Source organism: Agelaius phoeniceus, chromosome 1 (assembly GCF_051311805.1).
Source record: "Agelaius phoeniceus isolate bAgePho1 chromosome 1, bAgePho1.hap1, whole genome shotgun sequence".
Lineage (NCBI taxonomy): Eukaryota > Metazoa > Chordata > Aves > Passeriformes > Icteridae > Agelaius > Agelaius phoeniceus.
In genome coordinates, this window is record NC_135265.1 from 29,660,639 (window position 1) to 29,672,141 (window position 11,503).

The following is an 11,503-nucleotide window of genomic DNA, read 5'->3' on the forward strand; positions in this document are numbered from 1 at the left end:
ACATTAGAAATTATCCAAATAAATGAAAATATTTCCACTCTATCTGAAAAAGATGCCCAGCTACAACTGTAATCTTTTCCTTTTTCACCATGCAACATTTCTGGACCAGCCACTGAACCAAAACATCTGCTATTTGAAAAGATCTTCCCTTCAGTTTCTCAAGGGACTATTAGCTGGCAGTGGTATGATCATGCCCCCACTATCTGAACTAGGCTGAAATACCAAGGTAGGGACTGGTGGGATACAGCCACATATAAAACAAGGAATTGTCTATCTGGTAAGGAAAATATCTGGATGCTTCTCTGAAGTGTTTATAATAGCACAAGTGAAGATAGAGAGTGTGTTCATCCTTGAACATCCTTGTGTTTGTTGTGTTCATCCTTCTCATTGTCTCTCAGTTTTGTCTCTCTACAGAGCTGGAATCTGATTTTGCAATGTGAAAGGCATAATACCTTTCAAATATGATGGAAAATAGAAAAAAACACCAAAACAACCAAAAAATCCCCCAAACCCACAGATTTCTAGAAGCATGTTTATCAAGAATCAAGTGTGCTCTATTACTGTCTGATATCCAGCTGAAAATCCAAAAGCTGCTGAGAAACCTCTATATGTGAGTTTATAAAAGCTTGAATATAGGGACACATTTAGTCTAAAAGCTGGAAGCTTTGAGAAAAGTTGGAATCCATGTAGAAAAGAGCAAATTAATTTTAAATTTCTAAGGGACACAAACAATAAATTTTCCGTGATGATGAGTGCACTGACACCTTAGAGCAATTTAGAAAATTACTGTCTATTTAATTATATTGAAAGAACTTTTAAAATTTTTTTTGTAATGTTGAGTTCATCCTATGAAATATTATTTATGTATATTAAAAAATGACTAAATGAATCACAAAAGAAAATGAGTGGTTCACCACTTCAGGGGGAGATACAAGAGAGTAAAGATTGTGTTGAAGAAAATGCATTAAATACATTAACAATGAGACCTTAAGCTCCTTAAAAAAAGGAAAAAGAGAGAGAAAACTGCAGCTGAAAAATGGGAATACCAACAGCTCTCTTCCAACTAATATTACTGAATCAGTCAGAAAAGATAAGGGATCTCCTCTCACATACAAGAATTAGGAAACCTGAAAAACATATCCCCAAGCAGACGCTGAAGCACTGAAGTATTTCTCAGCAATAATAAGTATTCAATAATCTGGGACAGGATTTGTAAAGGTCCTGTTTCCCACCTGAACAATGAATTTGGTGAAGAGAAATATGTTCAATCAAATGTCTTGTTTTGGGCCACTAGCCACTAACTCAGCCCCTGTTCATATGAATGCAGTAGTTAGATATCTCAGAAATATTCTGTGTTCCATAGCCAGAGTGCAAATTCAGTAAAAGAAGAGTAATTAACAAGCTTTTACAAACATGGGTCATGTCAATTTATTTAGAATCTTTGTCTTGCTTTCATTACTTTTTTTCAAATAGAATTTTAATTTCCTCCATTAAAAACAAAACAAAAAGAATGGGTCCTCCTAAACTTCTCAAGACCAAAATATCAGGTTATTAATAGGTATTTTTAACATACAGAATAGGCCTTTTGCTGATTACTTTTAGATCTCCTCAGTATATTTTTTGCTGGAGACATGACTGACTTCAGCATTTATTGTCTGATTGCACTGGTTTTCAGAGTGAAACTGCTGTTTAGCAGCTCTAAATTCCCTTAAAAAAGGGATACAGAAAAGATTTCCATAAAGCTACTTTAATTCCATTCACTCTCATTTCTAGCCATTTCCAGTACATCTATCTGACAGTGTCCTTGCATTCTGTTACCATTCTTAACAGGTGAAAGCATCATAAATCCTGGATGTTTAAACTGATCTGAACCCTGTTGTTAAGGTCAGCTGACAACAGAGGAAATCAATAAAAAACAAATTAAGAAGACATGGATTTTGTCTAATTGGCTCATGTTTCTACAGTATGTGATAGCATGTTCTTGAAAATGCAAAACTCAAACACCGTTATAAGTCTGCTCTTGTGAATGATTTATTTTTTCTGGTGTAAAAAAAATAAAATTATACTTTGGAATAACTGGCTCCATAGTAACTATAAAAAAAACAAGGATAGATCTTAAGGAGATTAGGCAGCAGAAAACATATGTATTTTCTTGAAAAAGAAGTTACTATATTGTATTTGATATTTTCATCCTCAGTTGAAAGAGTGATTGCAGTCACTTCAGAGTTAAATCAACTGAGCTCTGTGAACTGACAGCTACAGATAAGTGAATCTGACAAATACAAATATATGAAATGGGAGTAGTCATTAAGAGCATAAAGATGTGAGTCCAGCACTCCAGGAGAAGAAACAATAGGAGTACATCACACCTCAGTCAATGACTTAGAACCTGTTTTGTGATATTGTGCTTTAGTTTCTGTAGCAAAGGGCACTAAAGCCCTGAGAGGCAATAAATTCTTATACACTTAATAATTATGTGGGATTTTGCAGATTTTTATTATTATTATTTTTCATGCATAAAGAGGGGAAACCCACTTATATTGTCAAACCTTCAACACCTTTAGAGACTTCACTTGGCTCCCTACTAAGCCTTGAATGCTTGAACTGAGTTTGTTGCCTTTTCTCCTTTGCTCTCCTGCACTACATTATGACATCACTGACCAAAAATTTGGACCCATCTGCAAAAGGACATTGAATAAAATTAAAATGAACTAATTGAAGGTGCGAACTGAGTTGCATCATCCAATTCTTACACTGCTGTTTATTTCACACAAAGGTTTACTGGACTAAAATAACTCAAGACCATGCTTCTGACAAGGAATGTCCATTCAGATCTAATAGACTGCAGTCTAACTTCACACCTTTGGCTAATTCTTCCTAATTTCCCCAGTGTCTCTGTTTGGAAAAATATCCTGGAGGCACACCAATCCTTGAAGCAGCTACACAATCTTTGTAATACAAAATTGGCTACATGCCTGGAACTTCTGGTCTCTGATTTTCTCTTTCATGCAGCATTTTTTCTTTTAATATTCCAGACAAGTATAGTCCAGATGTTTTCTGCTGTTTAAGAAAGCAAACACAGGACACCCTTAGGCATTCAGTCATTTACTTACAAAAGTCCCATTAAATTTGGTTTATTTCATTTGACAATCATAGATACTGTTTGTCTTTGAATTGCTTTTCAAATAGTAAATATTGCTTAGTACTTTATGACTTGCATTCCTTTAAGTGGAATAGGACACTGAATTACCATGTTCTCCATCACTGATTTCTATTTCTAGAGCATGCAGGGCTTGAAAGAGTTAAACTTCTTACCCAGCTAGTCAAACTGACTATTTGTTCTACAAATACAGGTAAAGATCTCTATTACAACAAATAATGGGTCCAAGTAATTATTTTTTCTAAAAGTTACTGCTCCCAATAATAATTTATCAATTACATATTTCAAAACAAGAAACTCAGGAAAAAAAAAAGATAAAAATAGACTTTAATTCTTGTACAGCATTATATTAATTTCTTAATTCTCCTTACCAGCCATCTTTATATATCTCTGGCTGCATCTAAATTTCTTGAGATGTTTCTTGAATAAATAATTTTATCTATCACTCCTAGTTATTTATAACCCAGCCCTATATTCTCAGTAAAACCAGTAGCTTTTTTGATCCTACAGGGCATATTTATTAAAAAGGAAGAAAGAAATTCCACTACCAAGTATGCCAATGCCACCATTTAATGCATCCTTTTTCTACACAGTTTTTCTCCTTGCCCATCTATGTATTAGCAAACAACACTTAGTGAAACCAGTTTAGTATCAAGATTTTTTAATTTGTCTCTAAAGTAATTTTGTTTCACACCTAATTACATTGGAACTACATCTTCATTTTTTTATACATTATATCAAGTGCAGTAAGGGAGTAATTTGGTGGATTTCTGAATTAGGACAATAATCAGGAAGACGTATACACTGGTAATATTGCCTGTGGTCCAGAGAGCTGGGCAAGACATGGTTCCCAAGACAGTGAGAAGCAATAGGTCCCTCCGTCCATCCCCTCCTCCCTTCTCCTCAAGAAGTCCAGATGGGCTCCCACTGTAAAGTAGACAATTACAGAGGGTGGGAGTGCCACACCATGCCACCAACTCCACCCTGTCCTGCTGCCATGGAGCCCTGAGCAGCAGCCTTACCCTGTTCTAAGCCTGCTGCCCTGAGCAGGGTTCCCTCCCAGCTCCTTCGGGCACAGTTCTGACACAGACAGCACAGTCATCAATAACAACAATAACAACAGCATTGATAACTTTGGTATGGCACTTCCTTGCTCCATTTTAGACTCCTCCAAAATATCTCTACTACCACCATTCTGGCTTGATATAAGTACAAATGTCTGCACAGGAGAAAAGATAGGGTCCCTTGTTTCTAGGAAGTAAGAGACTCATAACACATATATTACTACCTTGGTGACATTGCTTCTTATGTACTTATTTCACATATTCTGATAACTTTCTCTCTCAGCAGAATACCAGAAAACAATCATAGTGGTTTTCATTGTTTAATGTCCCTTAATTTTTTGAGTAATTTTCTTAGTGCCTTGTTACTATAGTGTTTTATAACCACAGGTCATGTTGTAATTGGTTGAAAACTGAAGCAGGAATGAGCAGAGAAAAAAAATAAATTAGAAATACTTTCTTTATAAATTTTTAGATAGCATTTAGCCATCCTATATCTGAAAATATTACTTCACATCACAATTTTTAACTCTTACAGTCAAATAAGTGTGTGTCAGTCGGATCCTTTGTGCTTAAGTATACAAGTTCCACCAACATTATCTCTGAAAATCCTCATGTTCCACAGAGTCCAGCTATCAAAAAGTCACTTGCATTAGCTTTAGAAATTTGAATAATATTACAGAAGCCTGAGAACAGTCATGTAAATATGTTCTCAAGAACATGTAAGGGAAAAACTTCAGTATATCTATTACTATTATATTGACAATACATTGAAATTAAGCAGATAAAAATGGTTCAAGAGAAATGCTCAGTTTCCCCTGGATTGCTAAAGGTACTGAATAATTGACAGCAAAAGGGGCTTCAAAGACTAGAAAAATTTACAAAACCTAAAGGCTGAAACTTGAACTTTACAACAGTTTAACCAAGAGGATAATTAAAATTCTGTTATAGATTGAGCTTTTGAAACATTACCTTACCACTTATGGATCAGGTGAGAATAATAGACTCTTTAAATTATTTCTGTATTTTCTTTCATTTGATTTTTTACCAACTTTTAACAATAATTGTAACAAGTGCATTTCTAATCACAACCAAATGTTACAGTTTAAACCACAAGATATGCAGTTTCCTCTTTTGTATTAACAACAAGAACAAAACAGAAATTCCTATCTTAGAATCCTCTTGTTCTTTCCTTCTATTCTGGTGTCCCTAATAAAGTACTGTTGCCTTTCCTGTAGCACCACCACAGCAAACTATCTCTTGCAATTGCCTTGGTGATGCATGTGAAAATGTAATGTTCAGGACAGATGATGCTTTGGTGACCTTACTGCTGAAAGGGAGCAGATTCAGCTAAAGCCACGTGGACCTGATTTCGTTTGAAAGAGATAGGGTTGGTATCAGGTCACTTTATGGGGAAGAAATACTTGAGAGGAATCTTTCATCTTTTAGGGCTGTCTATGTTATCCTGAGAGCAAATCAACCATCCAAGGAAATCTGAAGCTAGGCAGGCACTAAAGGAAATAAAAGTAAATATGTCTTTCCCTTTTAACATTTTCCTTCCCTTGTATATTGCCTTCATAAATTCTACTTGATGTTTCAAGACTGAAAACACACCCCATTCTCTAAAAGCACAGGTATGTTTTCTTTGAATGCAATTATTTCTGTTTGAGTAAAATTTTCTGACTCACTGATCTTACCACAGAGGTTTTTCCCCCTTCAGGGTAACCACTGGAACTGCAAGCTTCTATCTGCAACTCTCTGGGAAATGAAGAGTAGCATGAAATAAATGCTAATAAAATCCCCAGTATAAAAAAACCCCAAACTTCTAAGATTTCTAATTTGATACACTCAAGCATCAGTAAATCAGTGTCAAGTGATTTTATCTATTCCTGCAGCAAAGGAATTGAAAGAGCATAAAAGACCTCAGTAAGACATAGAAACAAAATTGGACAGCAGTCCACTATTTCTCAAGAGTTTATTTTTCCCCCTTCTTACCATCCAGTTTTTAAAGCCACCATCTGGGGTAGACACTTGTGTGAAACTTCTGTAGAAGATGCAAACTGGGAACGTGTTGATGGAAAGCCACTGGGGAGTTCTACTGTCAATAAACAAAATAGAAAAGGAGCTTTCTTTCTTTGGCCCTCCAGAGAAACCAAAGGATCATTTGTACAAATTGGTTTAAAGCTGGTATGTTTTCCCCTTTTTCCTCATTGAGTATTGCTGAAGTGATGTATGGTTTCCTCCCAAACATTCTGAAACCTCAGCTGGGGATTTGCAAGGATGGATTCTGCCCATGTGTGTGCAGGCTTGCCTACATCCATTTGGGCTTCAGAGGATAATTGCTCATTTTTACAAATGTTTTAAATTCCAGTCAAAATAATAATGGAAAATAATTTTTGATTCTGTAATAATTTTAAGGTTAGTGTTGTTTTTGCAGCTGAATTTGTTTTATTTATATGTCCCATTAAAAGAAAAAACCTTCTGCCTCTTCTAAGAAAACATCATTAGCTCAGTGACACACCCATATATCACCAGCTAGGGAAGAAAGGATGAAATATGGCATTGCATGAGCAAGTCATGAGTTAGAAAACAGATTTTACTTCTGGTTGGGAATCATGTACAGGCTATTTTTTCAGTGCCTTAGTATCATATGTATTTAGGACAAAGACATTGCAACATAATTTTTTTCACTGAATTTTCTGTGATTTTTCACTGACATATTTGACTTAATTCTATGGATTTTTTTCTCTTCTGCCAGTTAGTTTCCAATTTTAAGCACTTTTTTCTTAATTTCATCCTGAAAGAATTGTGCAGCAATGTTGACCAAGACCAATGTTGTACATTACACCTACATAGTACAATGATACGCTGAAAGCATTTTGCAAGTGGGGAAAGCTAGCTAACCTACTTTTGGCATGCAACAGCTATTCTGCACCAAATTGCTACTGTAAATTCCCCATCCTTCAATTTTTTGGTAGGGAAACCATGTCATCTTACTCTATTTTTTAAAAAATGAAGCTATGTATCTACTCTATATTCATGTTACTATAGGGGCTACATGTTCGAGCTGAAAAAGACTGGAACCAAACTGTTACAATCTCTTAGACTTTGGCAGGTGGTAGTTGTAGTTATAATGTTCTTGGAAATATCAAACTGCAAAAAAATTACTTTGTGTCTTTGTCAAAGGCAAAAAATTAGAATTAGCCTTTAAACACCAAGCAAACAAATGTTATCTGCACCATAACAGTTGTGTATATATATATTTAATTCCATGACACTGAAAATTCTCAATTATATCACATTTCATAAGTAACTTCTGATTAAGAAGATTTTCCTCAAACTATACTTGCTGCTTAAAAGGAAAAAAAAGTTATCTTCTCTTAAGTTTACCTTTTTCTCTCTTCTTATGCTAAAGGGTCACATTAATTTTTGAAAAATAAATGGGAAACAAACAACAACAACAAAAACAACAACAACAAAACCCAATGAAAAGCACCCTAGAAGTCTAGCCAGTCCAACCTCCTGTTCCATGACAGAATTAATTATTTGTAAATCCTTCACAGTATGTTTGACCAATTGGTTTAAACTAGCAGTTAAACTTTTGGGTTCTTCCCATTCTTCACAGTCCTTACAGTTATATTTGATGCTTATCTAAACTGCTTGAATTTGCTTTACTTTAGGATTGTGCTGCCTATTGTTTATTCCTCCTCAGAACTAGAATTGAGAAAAAATGTTGTGGTCCTTTCCTATTTGTAGATAACACTATGATGTTGGAAGACTTCTATTACTCCACAGTTTTTTCATCTCCAAATTGATTAAACATTTCTTTCAACTTTTCATCTAAGGTCACATTTTCAAAGTTTCCAACAGATTTTGCTGCTCTCATGCGTAAAATTTCCAATGGCATTTCTGCAATGTGATACCCAAAAGGGGATAAAATACTCCAGGTGCTACTTATGCTGCAGTACTATGTAAAATAGACATGTTACACTGAATGTGCTACTTTATCCAGTTCCCAAAATGCTTGGTTTATCAGCCGTCTCAAATTTTGGTTCACACTCAATTAGAATTCACAGTAAGCAGGATTTTCTTCTCAGGAACTAGTAGTATTTAGGAGTACTTCCCCAACCTGTGTTTTCACATTTGATAATTTCTGCCAAAGACAGAACTTTGCATATTTTAAAAGACAAAAAACCCCAGAAAAAATAGTGATCATTGTACTGGGACTATTATGAATAATATACCAACTATTACTATTTCTCCAATTTACTAAGATACTTTTTGAATTTACAAATCTGTCTTCTGAAAAAGTTGTAGCTACACTTCACTTGCAACTGCTGAACAGTTCATTGAACATATAATTTATTCTAATTGTCCTTGTTGAAATACAGAACAGTACCAGAATCAAAGATCAATGAAAACCTCCAATGAACACATCCTTTCAGTGAGACAGATAGCAACTGATCCCTACTCTCGATACAGGTACCCCATCAGCTTTGCACCCACCTTAAGGCATGTTTCCCTGATTTACTTGGAAGGTCCTTAAACAAAAAGAGGTATAAAGGAAGACACTGTCTGAAATAATGTATTCATTGACGTCATCTTGTTTAAATTCACTCTTAGTGCTAATTCCCTCACTGGAACATAAAATTAAGTTTAATTTGAAACAGCATAGTGCATCTGACTAGTTGGCAAATAAGTTGAAAGGCCATAAAACCTTTTTCTAAATTGATACTTAATTTGAAAGGGATAGAAGCCTATGCTACCTAGCAGTCAGATATCATCATCATTATAACAGAGTCCAGAATAGCATAAAGAAAATACACGAGTGAGAGAACATGGTGCAGAAAAAGTATTCCAAGTTAGAGCTATGTCAGCAGGTTGTATAATAGAATTTTCCTGTACTAAAGCTTAGAATATAACTTGAAAGAAATAGTAAAGACTATCAGATATATTTCTAAAAAGTGTAAAGATCAAGTCTAGTTTTCAATGGCTATTTCTTCACACAGAAATAGCACAGCTGACACTAAGGTTTTAAGTAAAGATAGAAGCAGTCAGCTGAAATAAAGGTCAAGAAATTGCTCTGGAAAAAGCACAGATTATTTTTATCCTCTGTTTTGAGATTGAAGACAAGTTCACTGCCTTCCTTAGTGCACCACCATTGGATAATTGAGACTACTCAGACTGAAGCAAAGATTCATGACATAGTATGGACAGGGACACCCTGTGGGTTCTCTGAAAGCACAGTAGCAATATCAAAACAATCTGCCTATGTCCATTTGCCTTTAAAACCTAACAAGAAGTACTGTGATCCCGTTATATTCAAATAAATTTAATTTTGTCAGAGGGGCTCTTTTGCTAATTTATAAATTTAATTATCTTTTAAGAGGTTCACCTCCTGTAATTAAGAAATTGCATGGAAGAATAATTACATACAGAACAGTATTCACAAGATCTCGAAATATGCAGAGGCATACTTACAAGGAAGCAGAATTTCATGTTGGCAATTAGTTTTGACTGAGTTTGAAATGCATTGCTTGTGTCTTTAGACACCATCTTGTGTGTAACAGAGCTGGCACACCCTGATTGTGCTATGATACTATGTTTCAGGACAGTTCAAAAATGTAATAAATTAGATTTTTAAACATAAAGTAAATTGTAAATTGAGAGATATCTTTCTTCAAGTCCTGCAATGCAGAAAATACATTACAAATAACTCTGCTTTTTAAGCACCCTTTGCTCAGGAAACCAACCATCAAAGCAGCATGGCTTGGAACAGCTAGAAGTGCTTTTCTCTGCTGGAGAGCTGAAAGTGAAATCACGGCCTTGGCACATACAGGCACTGGAAAAGAACTCCCCACAAAGGTTTGAAAAGTCCCTTCTCTCTTCTTCTGCAAGCCAGCCTGCAAAACCTAACCTCTGATGTGAAAAAGCCTGAACATGTGCACAGAGAGATCTCTGACTGTCATGTCTAACATCACTTCTCTTTTCATTCCATTCCATCAGACTCTACCCATCTCATGTCTCTCTTTTTCCTACTCTGTGCATCAGTGCAGTCAGGCAGAGACCTTTTTATTCTGTAATTGTATGCTCTGTATCATCAAGGAATCTCAGGCTTGATTATGGCTCCAAGGTGCTGCTGTAGCAGAAATAATTATGTAGTAGAAAAGGAGAATGGGATGATCTTCAAAGTTTATCTCTGCCTAGGGCCATGGACCCAAATTGGAAAAAGCAATTCATTATGTCTGCTGACTTATCAATTGCCAAGTCTTCTGCAGAATGCTGGTAATCCCAACAATTCTTATTTTATGTAGGGAGGCAAAAGGACAGAGAGTAAGACCAGAAAGGTATGTTGTGGAGGATTTTTGCTTTGCTTAGTTTTTTGTAGGTGTGGGTTATAATTGGGGCATGTAGTTCTAATTAACTACACATTAGTAAAACAGAATACAATAATTCCTTTGACTGTATTTTTGAACACAGAAGTCTAGCAATGTCAGTGCTATCTTAAGTTCTATTCTTGACGCACAGAAAAGATGGTAACCAAGCCTCATTACATATTTACTGAAATCTTAGTGAAGTGCTTTGAGGAACTTTCCTGGCAAGGTATTTTTGCTAGCTAATTTAAAAGCCTTTCTGATAAATTTAAGTAAATCCTACTGTTACATATTTCCTACAGTAAACCCCATTGATTATGAGTGAGATTGCAGCTGGCCTGTTGTAAGCTCATAATGCAGAATCAAAAAATGCAAATAGGACTTGCATAGACATCTCTTGAAAAATTGTGTCCTAAGTACCTCAGATGAGGTTTTTGGAATGAGTAACATCACTTCTCTGCAGTCATTTCAATCCTCATAGAGCTTTAAAACCTTATGTGCTTTGTAAGAATCCTAGAGATAGCAGAAAAGAAAAATCTCTATAAAACTTGCAGGTAAAATGTTACCTGTAAAGAACTTACTCAACCTATGCTCATTAGCATAGGAAGAAAATGCTCAAAATTAGGAGTGAGTCTTCAACTTTTAAACAACAGTTAGTGTAGTTTTCAAATGAAGTATAGTATATATATGAAATGTATATATTATATATATATATGTATACTGTATATACTTCAAATGAAGTATATATACAGAAATATTTTGCAATTCACATTAAGTAAAGTATACTTTTTACACTACTATTAAGAGAGAGCGAAATTCCTATTCAGTGCTTCAAATTATTTACATGCAGTAGATGCAAAAGCAATGAATCCACTTCATGACATAAAACCTGAGTTGGTAACCTAATG